This window comes from Apteryx rowi, unplaced genomic scaffold (genome assembly GCF_003343035.1).
Source record: "Apteryx rowi isolate R43461 unplaced genomic scaffold, aptRow1 scaffold_12, whole genome shotgun sequence".
Taxonomy (NCBI): domain Eukaryota; kingdom Metazoa; phylum Chordata; class Aves; order Apterygiformes; family Apterygidae; genus Apteryx; species Apteryx rowi.
In genome coordinates, this window is record NW_020447419.1 from 2,192,641 (window position 1) to 2,212,821 (window position 20,181).

Genomic DNA, 20,181 nt, shown 5'->3' on the forward strand with positions numbered 1-20,181 from the left:
ATGTATTCTCCCACTCAAAAGACTTCCTAAACCTCATTTTCCTCAGGAAATCAAAATAGTAAGTATGAATTCTATCAACAGCAACATATTATCCATCATACATAAGTCTACTTCACCTTCCCTCCCACTTTTTCTCTTCTGCAAACTCCTGCTAAGAAGATAAATGAAGACCTAATGCAACTAAAAAAACAAAACAAAAACAAAACCCCACACTCCTTCTAACAACATTAACCCCAGAAGTTTACCATACGACCACATAAATTTTGCCATATGGGTATTCTGCTCTCTTAGTAGAAAGGGTGCAGGATGCCGCCCTCTGCTGAACAGCAGTGTGAAACCAGACGGGAGGGGGAGAAATAGGGCCAACAGGGCTGTGCTGCCCCACAGCCTCAAGAGCAAACGACCTGTCCAACAGCCCGTCCCCGTTCCCAGTGTTGTCACACCGCACGCAGCAGAAGACACAGGCAAAGAGTCACCGTGTTTATTTTTGAGCACCTGTAAACTGCGTTACTTCTGCTCCTCCGTGCCTCTGAGGCACCTCCCTTCGCAGAGAGCTGCGGCTCAGAGCGTTCGCTGCACCTGACCCGAGAGGCAGCTGCCTCGGGAGACCAGCAGCTCACCCTGCTCTGCGCCGGTCTAGAAAGCTCGCGTGGGCACATCACCAGCTGAAGTTAGGCAAGACAAAGCCCTGCCACTGGGTATCCAACACTGCAACATTCTTGCCCAGAATAGGATTTTGCACTAARCACAGCTTTGGGATTAAAGTATTACTCGGCTGCCAGTGCTGCAATTACAGACAATGACTGACTGAATGTAAGGTCACGCTGTGGGGCGCTGGAGGATCTTCTAACCAAGCTCCATTCCCCCAGAATAAAAGAAATACAARAGCCCAATACTTCACAGACAGGAAGAATACTGTGAGTTAAGTCAGGACTGTGACTTTATTTTAATGCAATTGCTTGTTAATTTAATATCCCTGAATCATTATCACTCTGGGGCTTTTGCCTGTAACTTCATTAATTCTTCTCAGTTTATTCAGCTTGTAGTGTACTGAACTACACTAAGCTAATGGGGAAGYTGCAATTATTTATTTTGTGTATTTCCTGCTGACTGAGGTTATTGCAGCATGCAGAAAACGTCAGCATGTTGGAATAAAACACTGATAATGGCAAGGCATAAAATAAGAGACTGCAGTTCCATCATTTGTCATCGAATTTTTGCCTTTTGGATAAGCAGAAAGGCAGTAAGTTGTTACCCAAAAGCATGGCACAATTGAAAGCMTATCTTCATTTACAAGAACAAGATGATTTTTCCATTAGTGTTTTATTCCAAATCCCATTTAGTTTACTTAACTATAAAATGCAAACAGTCAAGTCCTTACTGTTTAATCCAGAAACAGCTGTTTAAAATGCTTAAATGTTTAAAATGCTTAAAGTTATGAATATTTTTTAAAACTTGAATGCATGGAGGTTAGGAGAGAGGAAAAGTCAAGAGACTTTTTATAAAGCCTAACTTAGAGCGTATTGTTCTATACTACCATGTTATTAACCATTGGTAATACAAACAATAATTACTGAAACAACAGGTCACACTGCCAAGTGCTACAGAACCTTCTAACCAAGTTCTATACAGACACGACCTGTTGATTAAGAGAGTTGAAAGTGAAATTAGGAGTTTTCACATAGCCGGTTATTAGCATAGGACAACTCGGCGTACTACATGGCTTTTATTCAAACTAAAGCATAACATGACACTGGTACAGTGTGGACACTGGACTGGACTGATTAACAACCTACCGATATTCTGGCAGTCTGCTCCAAACTGTAATTCAACTGACATGTGTAATGTTAGACTGCTGTAGTTTATATTCAGTGGCCTTTAAGAAATATATCAATACACTGATAAAACCTTGCAAGTCTCAAGAGCCTCCAAACCGATAAAATTTTCAAAAAATGAGTTAAAACAGATTAATATAGAATATGAATTCTTAAAGCAAGAAACATTTACTCCTGTGGGGGGTGGGAAGAGAAATACAAAAAACTTAAAGGAATCAATAGAATAAAAAAGGTAAAAGCCAAGAGATATGAATTTCAAACACAATGAAGAGTCAATAGCCAAAATAAAAGGGAAGCGCTAGCAGAAATGCTGACTCTAAGTGACTGGTCATTAGATCAGATTTTAAATAACAGATTTGAAAAGCAAACAGGAAAAAAAAAATCCATATCCTTGATTTTGAACTATTCTCTGCAGAAGCTTTCTTTTTTTGGCTGTGGTTTTTAACTAGAGAGAAGGATTCTCACATATTCGGTCACACAAAACTCATTGATGAGGCTTCAACAAACAAGCAAAGGCAACAAACAAGCCATTTCCATGAAACCTGGCATTTAATTACATATAAGCAACACTGAGATGGTAYAACCGTGACTCACTTGCAAATGATCTCCGGTATTTAAAATGTTTATAGTCTTAATAAGAGAACAACCAACTTAGTACTGCATATTCCCTATTCATGCTACTGAATGACAGAACAAACCATCTATTCTGCTTCCTAGAGCTTCTGCCACCATTGCAATAGTAACAGGCATCTCTCACCTGCAACAGCAAATATCCATACAGGAGATTCGGAGAATTTCTGATTTAAAGAAATTAAATTAAGCAGAGCTTCCATATAATTAAGCATTACAATGCCTTTACCAAACACACTTTCCCTCCAAACATCTTGCCTGTTTAATAGAGGTTTCTATTTCTTAAAGAAAATTTGCAGAAGTRGTTAAAAAGCCAAAACTAAAGCCTACGTAATCTATTGCGTTAACAGATGCCTTATCACCCAAATTCTGTAAGCTTTTCCATTTTCTCAGGATTAGAAGCTGAGATTTCTCTATTCCAATACCTTTTGTGTCAATTAATTCTCAGAAGTTCCTAAATACCTTGAACACCCAGTTCTATATAACGAAAGAGTTTCCATTTGTCATCCAATCAACCTCCAATAACACTATTCTATTACTTTCAAATGCAATAAGTAGTATAAAATACTCTGTGGGGCTTATAACAGCATGAAATGAGAACCACATTAAAGCTGATGCCTCTTGACCCAGAAAAAAGTACCACTGATTGTATCTGTCRTTCAGGGTAGGACTTGTCAGTCAGCCCACCATGCAAAAGAGCACATCGTTCAGGAAGCAGCGGGTATTTAAGATTTGCAGAAGGTTTTGCAACTTGTGAATCTCACAGCAAACCGACATCTTAAATCAAGTTTAAGATTTGCAGTTGCACAACTGCATTCCTTCACTATACATATTGTTAAAACAAGGTCTTTCAGCTAACCTAGCCTCTACACACAAAGTAATTCTGACTTAGCTCTAACTCCCTGGAATGAGGAAATACTTTATGATCAAAATTCCATAAAGTTAACTATATATTCTAATATCTGAACAAACACTTTAAAACAATTATCAATGTTGAGATGCACAATATTAAGCTACTSAACTAAAAGTTTGATGTTACTTATCTAAGCAGTACTTCTCTACTGACATGCTTAAAGTCAGAAATTGAGAAATACAAATGAATTACAACTCCCCTATCAAYTGGAACAAACATACATGTGCTCACTTTGCCACTGGGGCTCTCTGTCCCCTTTTCACAGGCTCAGAATAATTCTGGTTTGAAGGGACCTCAAGAGGYCTCTCATCCAGCCCTCTGCTCAGAGCAGGGTGAGTGATGAGATCAAACCAGGCTGCTCAAGGCTTTAATCCAGTTGGGTCTTGCAAAACCTCCARGGATGGAACTTGCACCCCCTCTCCAGGCAGCCTGCCCCACCGCCTGCCTGTCCTCCTGGCTTTCCCCTTATATTCAGTCAGAAACACTTACTTCAATTCGCATTCGATGTTCTCCCACCACGCAATGCTGCAGAGAGGCTGGCTCTGTCTTCCTGACAATGACCRCTATAAAATTACACAGGAACTATGTAGTTCTATATTTACTAGTTTAAGATATCTCATGGGGTTGAAGTTTTGAATACACATATAGCTGAATATTCTCCTGTCCCCTTGTTTTTTTTCTTTTGTGAGAAATCAGCATCTATAATAGCCCATAAACAAACACCAACATGCAAAACAGTTTGGGTTTGCRGAACAAGAACTAATTTTTGATTCAGAATAGAAACAAATTTTGAAGTGACAGGACTCCTTACAGTGCAGACTTGCCAGATTTTGTTCACATCTAGTATGCAAAATGAAGATGCTGCAAGACAAACAGGAATATCATGAATTATTTAGAAATCATATTTAGGAGTCTTCAAAATAATGAACTTATTTTGAAATCCTTTACACAACTAAAAGGTTCTCTTCATGGTATAGACAGGTCAGGAAAAGTGTGCCCAAGTTGCTACAAAAATTCAATTCTAAGTTCAGTGATAAAAGTTAAACAGTAGTTTTAAATTGAGTTTGAAGCTTAGTGATAGCACCTGAGAAGAGACTCATATTACTCCATTTCAGCAGATCTAGCACAGCTCAGCAAAAATCTTTTATCTAGAAAAGATGACTCTCACACTGATAAACATCCATCAATGTGTGTTCCACGGTATATAAAAGGAAAATTTTCAAAGGCAGAAAGGACAGCGAGAGCAGCTCACAGTGCTGCTGTGAATTAAAGCTGAAGCGCTCAGAAAAGCCACAAAGCTGATTCTGTTCCTCRAGTACTTATCCATTTGTTACAGCCACTTATCCGTGTTCCTTGCTCTTCTCTGCAGAGAAAGGTAATGCTAGGTCAGAACTGGCCTGACCTCACCAAGAYGGAGGAAAATACAGGGAAAAAGAAAGGGTATGTAAATAAAGCTAAAGAAATTTCTTCTGCTCATGCCCCAAGGACTGTAGCTTCCACAAAACAGGGCAAAACCAAACAAAAGGGCAGTAGAAAGAGTAACAAAAAGCTTCAAAGGGACAGAAAAATCCTCAGCAGTTAGAAAGGCAAAGGRTAGAGCAGGTCTTCTCCGGCCCCCATATAAATTCTAAGAGGATGGTTCACAGAATCCATCAAGAGGCAAGAATCAGATGACCTGGGGGGGGGGGAACACACAGAGAAAACAACACACCTGAGAAAAGGTATTAAAGACACATTTATAAATATGGAACAAAGAGCTTGTAAGATATATGCATCTTTTTCTGTAAGATCAATAGAGCTGCTTTCCAGACTTTCCAAAAAAATAACTTTGCTCTTGAAAAAGGATGCTCATTAATGAGTATGCCACTGAGCAGTGGAAATGACACATCAAGAACTGCATGCAAGAATAAATGTCAATTTTTCCTCATATGTGCTTCTTAGAAAGGATGCTGAAGATTAGTGTTACCATCACACTGCATTCTAAATTAGAAGAGCATAAATTCAAGTGCTTGACATGTATTCCATAGGAAAACCTGAGTCATCAAAAATGAAAAATAAGTGACCTTTGCCAAACTGCCATACAGCGAGATTCAGTTAAAAAGTTCAAAACAAAACAAAGCAAAGAACAAGAAGAATTGATATAGAAGACTAATGATACACAGCAAAGTAAAGATTATAAAATTTGAAGRATGTTATAGACATTTTCATACCTTTTAAAGATTGTTCAGGTAATCTCTGAATCTCAGAAAAACTGACACCACACTGCACGGTTTTTCCGAAGACGACACTGATGCCCAATCTTGGATGTGGTGTGTGTACAGATCCAGGAATAATCACAGCAATATGTAGGATTTAACAAAGACTACATCAACAACTCATGGTCAATTTAATTGTGAATTTAGGATTAGAAGACTGCTCAGTTTATRACAGGCAACAGAAAATTCATTTGTTATGGTTCAAAATCATAATTTTTCTGCAAAGATTCTGATTCCAAGCAGAGATCAAAAAAGTCTAGACCAATCTACCAATGTAGATTCCCTTCTCCTCAAATCTAGGTTATGGAAGCTCCCAAATGTATATATAGGAGAAAAAGATAACCCTCAAAGTGCCATATGGGGGGAGGCTTGTCTTGGGTGAGTTGTTCCTCTTTAGCTTTATTTGGAAACATTTTCCTCCCATTTAGTTGTTTCTAGATCTTAATGTTATCTAAGAACTCTAACTTATACATTTTGTGTATGTAGGGAAAATAAAATTAATATAAATGAGGGCGTTTTATCTTTCACATGCCTCTTGTGAATTTCTGTCCKTCTCCCATCAACAGATAACATTTAATCTAGTAAACTTTGGCATAATTTAAAATATTGCTAGACTCAAAAGTATTGCAAATCTCTACCATTTGAAATGTTATTCTTCAGGGAACCCATTAATCTTCACAAAAAGCTCTCAAAGGACTGCATTAATTAACAAATTCAAATAATCCACAAAAACTAAAATACTGCCAAACTATTCTGCATGTACACCCAGCTCATAAAGCAAGCCCCAATTTAACATTAAAAAAATTCCTATAGGACTTTCAGCACAGCTTACATGAGTACTTTTTTAATTGTTTGAAAATACTAGGAAGATATACTATGATTTATTATCAGAATTGTACATAAGCCTCTACAGTTCTAACAAGATATTGCTGTTACTTATACAATAACTGTGCTTCATGTCCTTTCCAGGTGGATTTTTTGCTCCCATTCTCCCTGCTTTTTATAGAGAATTTTGTTCACACCAGTCCCAAAGAAAGGGATTGACACAGGAATGGCARAAATACAGCCCAGAAGTTGTTTCCACTGAACATGGATTTCAGTAGCTACCAGGGCTACTGCTTGTACTCTGTTTTCTTTTTAMGATCTGTGTTGCTGATGAAGTCATAGGAAAAAAAACATTTACAGTTACCTGGAAAAAATAAAAAACCTCAAAATCCTTTTCCAGTGTTTAACCTTCTCTCAACATGACCTTTGTTAATCATCACAATTGTGTTCGACTAGTCCTAATTTCCCAAACATATTTGCAAAGGTCCCAATTATCTTGCTAGAGGTTGGATATCTTTATCTGACTGTATTTTCATTTATCACCCAAAACAGAGGCATAATAGTAGGTAGTAACATTTTCCAGGGTGTAATAAACTTGAATTTCCCTCACTGATCCAGTCATAAAAAGCATTCACAAAATTACTACATATCAGCTCCAAACTTAGAGAAAAAAAGAATTAAACCCTACACTACATGATTCATATGAAGTCTAAAGAGGATGAAGAGCTCAAAAAAATACTGAAGACAGGAACCAATCCCAAACAGAAAAAAGTAAATAAGTACAGATGAGGTGTCTTTTAAACGTAAAAACAGCCCAAGAAGGATACCCATGGATTAGAAATGGATTTACATATATTGTACCCATTGCTTAATTCAGATGGCTCTTGAGAACTCAAAGTTTATCTTTCCTGATGCACTAGGAATTTTTCAAGTGCTAGTTATCCAGGTTACACCACCACAGTCCCAACCTATTCAAACTCCACCAATTGCCRTATTTTCTTCTGACTTCTCCTACTTCCTCCCTCCCCTCCCATCCCCTTCCCCCATCATTATTGTGCAAATCCAGTTCCACCTGTGCCCAAAGTCCCCAATTGCAGGGTCACACATAATTCATTACAAAAACTCAGGCATTCATTAAACTAGGCAGTTTTTCTTTATGCATTGTTAGAGACATACTTTCTCTTCTTTAAGGAAAAAAAAGAGTTAAGATCTTGTCTATCCCCATCATCTCTTACTTTAATGATTTGAGTTTTCTACTTCTTGGACCATCTCTTGACTTTATTCTCTTATGATACCATATTTACTATACCTCTTTGCCTGCATTTGAATACAAGGTCTTCGGAATAGCCYTTTGCATAAATATACACTTAAACACATAATGGAACTATGAATGCTTATAAATAAAAAAATTACTACAATAGTGCAGACTTTCTCAGTTATACACATAAAAAGCACATTCAAGTACTCTGCAGTACAGTAAGTTTCAAGCACACAGAATACCAGACTTCTTAAAGCGCATCATTACATTAGGATGACATACATTACTATAAAATACTACAGAATACTATAAATAACAAATACTTCAGTGTTTTGTTTGTCCTCTAGCAATATGCAATGCAAAATGGGGTTGAATCACTTTTTAACCCAATTATATCAAAAGTATCCATTACCATATTAGCAGTATAAGTCTGTACAAATCATTGCACAGTTAGTGAGCTAAATTTAGCATTGAAAACCCTCCCCATGAAGAAAAAAAAAATTTATAAAATCAAGTGTTACTTCTTCATTTCCTGAGATGTATTGAGGTCCACACATCCCACTGGTTGCCCATRCTTCAGGTATAGTGTTGAGACACCATATTTTTTTCTTTTCTTTTTTGGACTATTAAGCCCAGGGAAGTTGTTTTTACAATAAAAAGTTCTCACTGATCTCCATGGCCAAAATTTTTCTGTTTACTGTTTTGTTCATCTTTTTCCTGCTACTATCTATCTACCAATAGGTAACTGGTCCATTTAAACACTGCTCAAAGCACAGAAAAGTTACCTGGCCCCCCTAACGCCACCTGAAGCTGGCTAGTAAAACTACAGATTATATAGTACTTGAAAATAATTAAAAGCTAAAAGATGCTGCATAAAGTAGGTGAAAAAATATGTGAAGCTACAGAAATATTTCAGAGGGTTTGAAACAAGATCTACTAATTTTCTGGCTGATAGCACCTGTGCTTTTTGAAAAATCTTCCTAGAGCTCCTATTTGGTGATATATCTCTAACAGCTATATAAATACATACATATTTTGCTAAAGTAGACTTGTTTTTAATAAGGAGGAATATGTTAAAATGGCAGCTGTTGGGGAAGCACTATAGTGTTTGGCACCCATTGATTCTTGTAAAATAAAAACTATTTAGTCAGTGGCATTATAGTGGTATTTGGTTTGCTGATACTTTCACACCATAAATCTGATGATGTGAGCAAAAAATATCAGTGTGAAGCATTAGGAGGATAGTTATTAAATAGTTATTAAAAAGTTATTAAAAATACATATTTTAATTAAGAGAAACTCAGAAGGAAACTATGCTATAAACAAGACTGATAATTGAATTTGAATGAGCTGACCTGAGGTGCCAGAGACACTTAACCATCCAAACTTTAACTATTCAAATGGGATAAAAATAAATAATGGGAAAAAACTAAATAACACTTTACCTTTGCTTCAGAGCAGTATTAACTGGTGCTCCTCATGATTTCCTGCAGAACACCCTTAACAGATCACCACTGGGTTGCGCCCGTCGCCCCAAAAGATAGACCTCATATCTGATTTATAAGTTCAGCCTCTTGAAAAGCAGCAGCTTGTTTCTGTAATAACTCCCTGGGCTTCCTTCAGAAAGTTATCCCAGTTCATAATTAAGCTTATGATTTGGTGAAAAGCATCTAAAATAGTTGCTAAGGTCTTTTTTTCTTCTTCTGTCCTTCCTACCTACCCCAGCCGGCCACTCCAGTCCCTTCATCGCCTCCCCAAAGCAACCTCTGGGACATGGAACAACTTGTCAGGCAGTCCTACTTTATAGATACTTCATTATTTTCTTGCTCTCAAAGCTCTACCTGTTCAAAGACTATTTAAAAAGGAATAAATTTTTAAATATCAGCAAGGAACAGATCCCAGGTGTTTTCCTTTGTGACAAACCACAAGCTCGCTCTTTTCAATGTAAGAAACTAATGGAAAAGACTAGAACTCTGTTTCCAAATTAATTTTTAAAGCAAAATTTTTAAAAAATTTAAAAACAAAGCTGGCCGCAAAACCTGTCTGCAGATACACAGACAACTGTGAGCTATAAGGTTTCCTAAAGCAAACTTGTTTTGAACAGCCTCTGCCTCACACATGCCACTTCACATACAGATGGATTTATTTTTCAGAAAGAAGAAAATAAATTTTCATCACCCCAGAACCTCAGTTTGGAAATAGCCCTGAGGTACATAGAAACTTTAGTTTCCAGTGTTGCAGTCCATTAGCTTTCATGACCACGACCACTCACAAACAAACAAGGAKGATCAGAGCCTTAGACAGGCTCCGACCTGGTTGACATTTTTATTTCTCAAATGCAAACATTGCCCCTGTGCCAGGGACAGGGAATCGAAATCTCCARTTTTGTTTTGATTAAAAGTTGAGTTTATACATCTAGTTTGTTTTGAAACAACAAAAAGGTATGCAAGAAAATCTTGCGAGTGACGTTCTAGCAATCTGTATCAATTAGTGTAAAACGGAAATCAAGATGTTATTTTGTCCAATTTGACGGAAACAGTTTGTTACTTGTTTATCTACAGTGCTTGCTGAAAAAATCTTAACATGAATATAATGATGTAGTTTAAGACTGAACTAAAAACTCAGATTTTTCATACTTGATGAACATCTACAATTGGGACCAGATTTTCAGCATGCGCCAAGCATCCATAAGGTAAATCTGGTCATTTTGTTTAAGGCTTTATATGAGAATTGGTCTATTCTGAAATATGGATGCTTGTTTATACAGCTGAGTGGGAGATGCTGCAAGTTGGATCTGTATTAGATTGACTGCTTAAGAGATATAGGAATTTCATCCCTGAAGACAGCAAGCTGGGTACCTCCCCCAAAAATGTCAGCATCAGTGAAAATATTCAAATAATCTTATTTCTCTGCTCTATTTCAGAGTTTCCAAATCTCTAGTTAAGGATCCCTTACTCCTTGGTAATCYGCTCAGGACATAGTATGAGTAAAACACCATGAACCTATGCAATCTGATCATAATGTTCAAGAAAATCTCATTTTACACCAGTCCTAATTGACACACAACAGCAGSAAATAAATCCTATTCTGTAAATAAACCCACAGTCATAACTTATCACAGATATACATCTTTCACTTGTTCATAAGCATTTGTTTCCATAGTAAGGCACACTGTCATTCTTGCAGCCTGCAGAAACAAAATAAAACCACTTATTAAAAAGAGTGCACAGCCTCTTATATGTATGGCATCTCCTTCAAAACAAGGTTTTAAAATATTACCAAATTCTGGGTACAGGTATGCTATTCCAAGCTCTCATCTATATCAAGAAATATGTGAATTCTCAGGGTAAACACTGCTCTAAAGATTGGAATTGTGTACAGGAGTGACAACCTACTGAAAACACTTAAAAAAGGTAAAACTACAAACTTTGATAAAGCACTCCAAATTAATACAATGCTGGAATTTATTCAGGGAGATAGCTTTGAAAAATTAAGAATGGAAGTCCTTGGCAGAGGAACAAGGAGAGATTTGTGTTGAGAACAGTTCAACAGGCGAGATGAACTTTTAAAAATCAGTATCAGCTTTTCAAGTCATAAACCCAGGGGAATTTACTCCCCTCCCAAACAGCTTTTGCCCATTTTTCAGCTTTTTTTTTTTTTTTAAAAAAAACTTCACCTTTCCAATCAATGTCAGGTCTTACATTTTCTATTAATCTTATCAACAGTTGGACAGCTCAGAGTATGTCAATACTAATGTTTTCAGAATTTAACCCAAAGAAGATATTGCAGTTAAAACTGAGTAAAATGAAAAACATCATTAGCAATGGCAAAACAAAAGAAACAACATATTTTGTGAGTGCAGTCAATATATGCATTTGTGCATATGCATATGAAAAAGTGTCAGAATACATTGGCATATATCCAAATGGTACAGTAGTCCCATATTCTAATTTGTAAGRGAACTAAAAGGTCAGCATTTAGCAATAGTAAGTAAGTGTAAAGAAAAGGCAATCCCCCATTATCTTAAGCACAGAAGTTTCTCCTCTCTGGTCTTCRTATAGTGTACACAAAAACGGTTAAGACCACATACGCTTTTCCCTTTCCATTATCCTGGGGCAAAACCTACAATTATGTGGCTATGTGGACTAAYCCCAACTATTTCATAATAGTTTAAAGGTTATTCCATGACAACACACAAGACAATCTGAAAAAACTCCACAATAAATATTAAAAGTTAAGCTTCATCTTAACCATATTTAAGCACAAATGATGTGAATATCCTGAGGGAACTTTATATTGTTCTTGTAATGACTCCATTTTTCACTTTTTTACAAATATTTCTCCTTATTGCTCTTTTGTACCAATGAACTTTCATTCAACAACATAGGATTATTGGATTTGGGAAAGTTTGCTATCTTCTTAGCCAGCTAGATATTTACTCAAGCACACCAAGYACAATCACCTGTTTTTTTCCTTTGCTTCCCGTATTTTTCTTTTCTTCAAGAGACACTGCAGCTACAATAGCAAAAGTACTATGCTCATTTTAATAATGGTAAATCTCCTTTTAAAATATTTAAAGAAAAACAGCTGAACATGTCTTTTTTTTTTTTAAACTTGAGGTGTTAACATCCTACAAGATAAAACACACGAAATTTTCCAAGTCAAAGGGATTAGGAAGACATAGCTACGTAGATAGAAAGTGCTGTCTTTATATGCATTAGTGTTGTATCTCTAAATCATCACAAATATAAATACCTAAAATCTTTCCTGTTGTTACATTCAGGCTATAAAAGTGGCCTACAAGTGAATGGTAGGTGAWTTCAATTTCTATTACCTTAGACAATAAAAAAGGAATAATTAATACAGTAGCTTTCTAATATATGCACAGCATCTTTTCATATGTCAGATTAAGAATAAGGAAAGTTTAAAAGCAATTCCAGATCAATTTATAATTTCTACAACATAGTATCAATCAGGAAAGTGAAGAGTGCTTTACAGCAGTAAAATATTCAGATTTAATTCATTTTAAAAACACAATATGTACAACCTCACACTATTTTTGAGTGGCAACAGGTTTTTCTGTATTATGTGTTATTCTTATAAGCATCCCATTTGGTTAAGTCACTTCTATCTAGCATATATTAATTTGACATTATATTTTTATTATGGTACTCTTCCTTTTCTCTATCACAATATATTATGAATAGAGCACTCTGGTTCTCAGGAATGCCATTCAGCAAGACTTCTTACTTCCATTTCAATAAAATCTCAACATCTTGATTATATTTCATTAGAGAAACTTCTCAAAATTTCCAAAATAACTTTTTAAAAAGTTAGAGCTTCATCCCATATGAAAACTTTCAAGACAAACTATTGACTTACTTATAAATTAAATTTATTCAAAATTAGCACATTTCCMTGAAATACTTGGCTTTCAGCATGTATGCCCATTTGGCTTTCAGAATATTTGGATCAGCACAAGCTGATAGTTTKAAGTTAAACACTCCATCAGAAAATTACTGACCCAATCTATTCAACCCTTTTTTCATCCAGGCACATGCAAAGGGGTATTCCACAAATCACTAGGAATAAAATAAATTAAATTTAGTACAGCTGAGAATCAAAAGGCATCATAACTTTCAGTCTATGGAGAATATGCAAGAGCCTTAATAAAGTTAAAAATATCTTTTTATAATCCTGTTTTTAGAAAAAAGGACTTCAAGCTTTTTTCTGCAGTCTGCTTCAAAAGCTATTAAAATAGCTAATAAAATATCCTGTGCATTTTCCATCTGTTGGCCCTTCCCTGCAAATCTGTTTTTCTGATAAAGATGCTTGTTGACTAACAAAATTACAAGATAACCAACTCATTTGATGTGTACACCTTAAAAGATTCAAATTACTACTTTTACAGTTTCAAGCTGCCACTTAAGTCAATGGCCAATGCCTTCCCACAGGAGCAATCACTTGGCAGAAGTTGCAGACAAAACTCCTGAGAAAGAAAACATTTCTTGGGACTATGACAGCCAAAAACTTCTAGAAAAGAATAAGGAGGAACACTTATTGGGGAAAAAGCAGGTGGGGGAAGAGGCAAATGCAGAGCTAAGGGAACCATTTACTTTCCTGTGTTGTATATTCATCATGGTGTTGTGTAGAAGCAGCTCCAAATGAGGCAGGAGAGCAGTGGCCAGGAGCTGTGCATTCATAATGTCGCTGCAGCAAGCCCTCCCGGAGCTGCAAGTGTGATCCACATAGTATTTGCTGATTATTCACGGAGAGCTCATGGTTTCTCTGTATTAAACTGCATTAGAGACAGCTAAACTATCTTTGACATTTCCCTATAAGCTGTATTACAGCTGTTACAGAGACTTTGTATGACAATGAACAGAGCGAAGCCTAGGAAATAATCTCTCCATTACAACATGGGCCTTAATGTAGGAAAAAATTAAGAACTTAATTTCTATAGGAAACAGCGATACTTCAAAATAGAAAGTTAAAGCACTCAACTGTGACTCAGAAGATGCGAATTTAATTCCTGGATCTTCCACCTGTAATTTTGCACAAATTATTTCATATGAGGCTAATAGAGCCTCACAGGAATGCCGGGAAAATGAGTGCGTGCATGAGCTCTCAGCAAGGAGGATATTCAGAGCCATATGAGCACGTACACCACTACAGCTACGGCTACTTTGTCTTTGCTGCACATTAGATCTAAATCAAGTCTGCACTGTCCCACAGCAGCCTGGCTAAAACCCTTCAATCTCTGACCCAGCTTTTGAGTTTCCATCCTGGCACCYGCAGAGCAGTTGCAGCTCAGGCCACAGGTGTCCATGTTTCTGAGAGCAGCTCAAGGCCAGGATGCCTTGCACACCTCATCCAGCTGTGCAGCACCTGGCATCAGGGCCTTCTTCACTAAAGGACTCTGTGGCCCATTTGTGTACCTTGACATCAGTTAATGATGGAGAAGGGCCTTCTCTTGGAAACAAATGTCTCTTGGACATTTTCAGAAAGGTGCTTTTTCATCTCAGTCAAATTTATGTTTTGGAAGCGGTAATGTGAAACAGCACAAGCTGGGTTGCTTAGTCCCAAATACACATGCTCACAAGTCCAAGAATGGTTTGGTAAGGAAAACAATTGCATCCAAGAGCAAGATCTTAGCTATCAGAGATAAAACTTCAAAATCCACACTTAAATCCCCTCAAACTTCCTTTTAAAAGTTAGGGAACTCCAGTACGAGGCATGCAATGGAAATGAGAATAAGATACAAAACAAAGTGTACAGAAAAAAAAAAGTACAGCTTCTGAATCATGGCAGTGGGAAGGCAGAGAGCATCATAGTGCCCCACCAAACCACAGAAGACAAGCTCCATAGTTATCATGCAGCAAAGCTTCCAAGCCTACTGTAACAGGGCTAAGGTGATCAAAGCGACTACAGCATGAGAAGACAATCCGCAGCATCTACACTGCACATCACATTTCTTTAAAAACAGGTATAACTTCCAGACGAAGACTAAGGAGTAGCCTATCTTGCTAGCGTTAATCTCCAGTTCACAGTGCAATTCCTTATGCAAGGAATCAGTACATGATGGCACAATTAAAGCCTGTTTTACTGCTAATGGAAAAGTGCACTTTAATAAAAAAAATCTTTTCTAATACTTCAGGGAGGCTAGAAGAAAAAGAGGGCTTAAATAAAAAATGAATGAATGAATGAATGATTACAGATTTTTCTACCTCTCCAAATTTCTGCTCTCCGACAGAAGTACTGGGAGGAAATCTCACCACATGAATTTTGGACTTTGAAGCCTGTTTTCTAGCTTTTGTTATATGAGGACACAATACGATTCATGTGCCTGATCACCTCTTGGCACACAGAGCCTGTTTTGCTTGGCATTGCACAGACAGAACAAAATGACATTACTTCATCTGAGAGACAACACAGAGATGGAAACAAATGGGCAGAACAGAGGAAAAAGGGAGACAGCATTCATCAGTGTGACAGGCCGCAGCCTCAGCAAACCATCACGCTAACCCTCACCAGGGCTACATAGGCATTGCAATAACAAAGAATATCAAAGAGCAACAAGAAAGACTGAGAGAGTCGCATTGAGACGTTAACACGGAGATCTTTCCAAATGGGAGGTGCAGCAGAGAAAAATCATCAAGAAGTTGGCTTGAAACTTAATCTGTACTACTTCTGTTACTGTCTCCATACACAACACAACCTTAACAGCCTGTCCTTCTCATAAACACCTTTATGAAAACTAAAGTTTGGGAATGAAATTGAAAACTGGGAGGTATGCCTAAAAGAAAACACAACTGAGAATACAGCCCAGATATCACAGTTTGGCTGACACCAGAGCACGCACAGCTCTGCCCGCTGCCGCAAAACTCCTCCGGCTCACAGCCTCCGCGCTATGAATGGAAAGCCTGAATCTCTGAAGAGACGATGCAGATTACTGCCACCTCGTTTGACAGCACACCTACGACTATAAGCTACTTCAAAAGCAGCTCCTCATATCAACACCTGCAAAGCCGTCTCTTTCCCTGCAAAGGTCACTACTCCACGAGCATGTGCACGTGCACCAGCGTGTACCAGCAYGTATGCAGGCACGTGTGGAGGAGGAGATGAGCAGTGGAGGAGCAGCCGAAGAGACAAAGGGTACAGCATCTTGCAAGACTTGCTATTCTGCCTTATCTCCTTAACTGTGCACAAGGCACTACAAGACCGTAACCTTAATTTCAGTTTGTGAATAACAGGCTCGTATAATCACCTTTGCATTTCATGCTGCAAGTCAATTTGCATGGTTCCCAAGGAGATAAGTTTTAAAAAAATATTTTCTGGAATCCACTGATAAAAAAATGGAGAAAACTAGTATAATAAGATATAATAATGAGTTAATCCTTATAGAAAAAACATCCTTTATGGAGCCCATCAGGAAAGCCTAGATAATCACTAAACATTTTGTATTTGCTTTTCATTATCTCCAGCTTCATATTTTTACTGTGCCTAGGCATAGCATTTGGATTTTCTAACTTTTTCTTCTACAAAATATCAAACAAGGATAAAGGATTTGGGAACATCGCATTACATGTAAACAAGAACAATATACGATACAATTTCTATTTATGCAGATATACTATGTAAAGCATAAATTTAAAATATTAGGCATTGTATTTCCACCCACAGTCAAAACTAAAACAGTTACTATATATGCTAAACATCAAATAAGCTTTGAATGGAGAATTGTAACCTATGTATGCGATGTGCGGGAGTGGAGGAGGGGACAAGACATCTTAAAAAAATTAAGAAAAAAGCAAGAAAATATGACAGAGCCTTCATTTATCATTCTATTTAAGAGACAAAAATAGGTGCAAGTAAACTGCAAGCATCCAATGTTTTCTCGGATCAGAAAATTTGTGTTGTGATTTAAACAAGAGGCCTTTTTTTAAACTACAAAACATTAATTTACATTGATAAATATAGTATTACAGTAATCTTATCTTCTCAAGCCATTATTTCTAATTTTTTCAGCTGCATCTCAGATAAGTGTCTCTCCAAAATAATAGATGTGATGCTTTCCTATCCAACATTACATTAACCATTAAAAATGCACTGAATAATGTTTACACAGGCATCTTTTCCCAAGTGAAGATGCTATAAACCATGACAGATGTAGTATTGCATATGGTGACTGCAGAAGTACCTTCCACGGAAAGCCATACAAAGCCCTTGGGGTTGCAGGAAGGATGCAGCCAGACAGCAGGTGAGGAGAGCGCAACAGTAAGGAAACAAGGTTGGGAAGATCATTTAGGCATTTAACAGATCTTAGTGTTTCTTGTAGGCAGGGAAAGATTTACTAGGACATTTACAAGGACGCTGGAGAAATGCAAACTTAATGCAGAAGGGGAAGAGAACCTATGCGAAGATCTGGAGAGTGGGAAATATATTCAGTTTGACAGAAAACAAACATGGCTTCTCAAGGGATTTTTCTCCACACACAAGTTTCACTGAATACTGATGAAAGTCAAAAGAAGKAATCTACATCAGCTTTAAGGCATTTAACAGCAAAATTTGGATTTGCAGGTGCTGCAATTTCCCAAGATACATAAAGGATCCTAGTAATATACAAAGCAGATCCTAGTCTCTCTTCATTAGACACTGGTTCTGGGGAGAAACAACTAAACCATAAAAACGCAAACTGGGTCATCTGCTAAGTCAGTGGACGTTTTCCTTCAACCCTATAAACTACAAGAAATAACTAATTCTCATCTAGTGGCTACTGATTTCCACCTTCTGTTTAGAAACAGAAACCAAACAAATATAATTATTTTAAATAAAATTAGTAGAAATTCAGCATTTCTTTAAATGTGGCCATTTTTATTTAATTCCCTATACAGAGAGTTAATCTAAGTCATCCTTCCCTGAAAATCTCAATTTATGCACTTAACATTTTGGACTTCCAAAGAAAGCCAGCTTCAGGACTGCACAGCTGCTGTGTCAAGCCAGAATTGATAATCCAAGCTTCACAACACTAATCCAAGCTGGTTGGATTTGACAGCATCTAAGAAGTTGCGAGCTCCATTTGAAGCTTTCCCCCAAAATAGGGTATTCGCAACTTCTCCCCGCTCTTTGAATCCTCGGCCACTGCAGCCAGTGTCTTAGGGTACTAAACACATCCCCCTCTACTACACGGAGACGGGTTTTCTTGAAACCTGCAGGAGCTTCACACTTCTGAGCCTTGTATTCGATTATCAGATTTGACTGAAATCAGGCAAGGCAGTGTGAAATTACTGCAGGAGACAGACTGTCAGCAAAAGACCTAGGCCACAGCTGCACCACTGGTACTCCTTTAGCAAGCCAGGCTAAAATGTGGCATTAACCATTAACAAGAGAAAGGCAGCAGCCTTTCTCTTCAATCACTTAAAAAGATTGATATCAAATAGTGGTATCCAGCTTGGAAAATCACTTGTTAATCAAAATGGCTAGAAGTTTCAAATGCTGTTTTTCAAACCCAGTTAAACACATAGAAAACAGGATCCAACGTGTTCACAGAGTTTAAGGGAATAAAAAGTTCAATTACAATCTACAGTTTGTAGTGTATAAATTTTTTTTACAAGATTTAAAATTCATTTCTTTCTCTTTACATGCTTTTAAATGTTTTTAAATAACCATTCCAGGCACTCAGTTTCTTTAAAGCATTATCTTTACACAAAATTCAACAGCGTATTGCCAGTATATGAAATTAAATACACATCCTCCCTGCTTTGTTTTTTCATTTAAGTTGCTGTTTCTCCAAGCAAGTTCTAAAGTGTTTCCAAATAAGTTTAAAGACATCCAATTTATTTTTATTCTAGTAAATTGCTTTCTCAAGTGGCATTATATCCTTAAGGTGTGTTATCTATTTATTAACTGTAGGAAGTACTTAGAATTTCCAACACATGAGTGTATCTCTCCTAGCAATAACTAAGAGCACTAGATATAAAGATCTAGAATAACACTTTGAGCAAGATTAAGAAAAATATTCAAAAAAAGACAAGGAATATTATTACATGAACATGTATGGTATATAATTTGTTCTTGGTCAAGTGTAAGATAACTGTAAAATTTACATAGAAATGTTCTTTCTTGACTAGCCTTCAAAGTAGTCACTATTTGCAATTATATATTTTAACATTCAAAAATAGTTTGCACCACAAACCTAGCTTTCTATTGCAGATAAAAGCAAACTTTTATCAAAGCAATCATTAACATAAAAATTATTACTCTGGACTTGCTCTCCCTAGCCTATCATGCACATAAATCTTGCGATAAGGTAACCTGTGAAGATTACACTTTGATGACTATTCCACCTGACCCACCTGAAAAATCTTGCTAAGCTCAGAAGCATTTTCTTCCTCCTCCTCCAGACTGAAACTTGTGTCAACGCACCTTTCGCGTGCCCAGTGTTCTTGAGAACACTACAGTCCACTAAAATTTGGGGTGGATTTACTCTAGGCTCCTCAGAGTAGCAACACAGTTGCCAGTCACAAGCTTTCTCTCCTGACTGGACCAATATGACCATGCAATATAGGGGAAAATTATTAAAAATATTACTTTACAAGTATAGGTTACAGATTAGCCAGACCAAAAAACAGAATAAAGTATTTGAGTAACTAAGCAAAAGCCTGCCAACCTACACTAAAACTCAAAGCAGTACAGTGAATATTTAATACAAAATATGGGCAACCACCTTTAAAAAAAATCTTCCACTAACATTATTGAGTAAACATTGTTTCTGTCTCTCAGATAAGAGTTCCCCTGCACCCACTCCCAAAAAGCATTTCTGAATTTGTACCAACACTTTGCTTTGCTCTGATTTCACATGCTGTTTATATGGTTTGGATATTTCTTCACAACACTAGTTTTTTGACCACTCAGTGAATTTTCAAGCTTAGCCAACACAGGAACCCATTTGTCCAAGCTTTTAGA

General features: G+C 37.0%; 1 protein-coding gene across 1 annotated transcript in view; it reads right to left on the reverse strand.

Annotated features, from left to right (window-relative positions):
- Nucleotides 1-20,181, reverse strand: part of SPAG16 (sperm associated antigen 16) — a 413,089-nt gene that overhangs the window by 324,296 nt on the left and 68,612 nt on the right. The window lies entirely within an intron of this gene.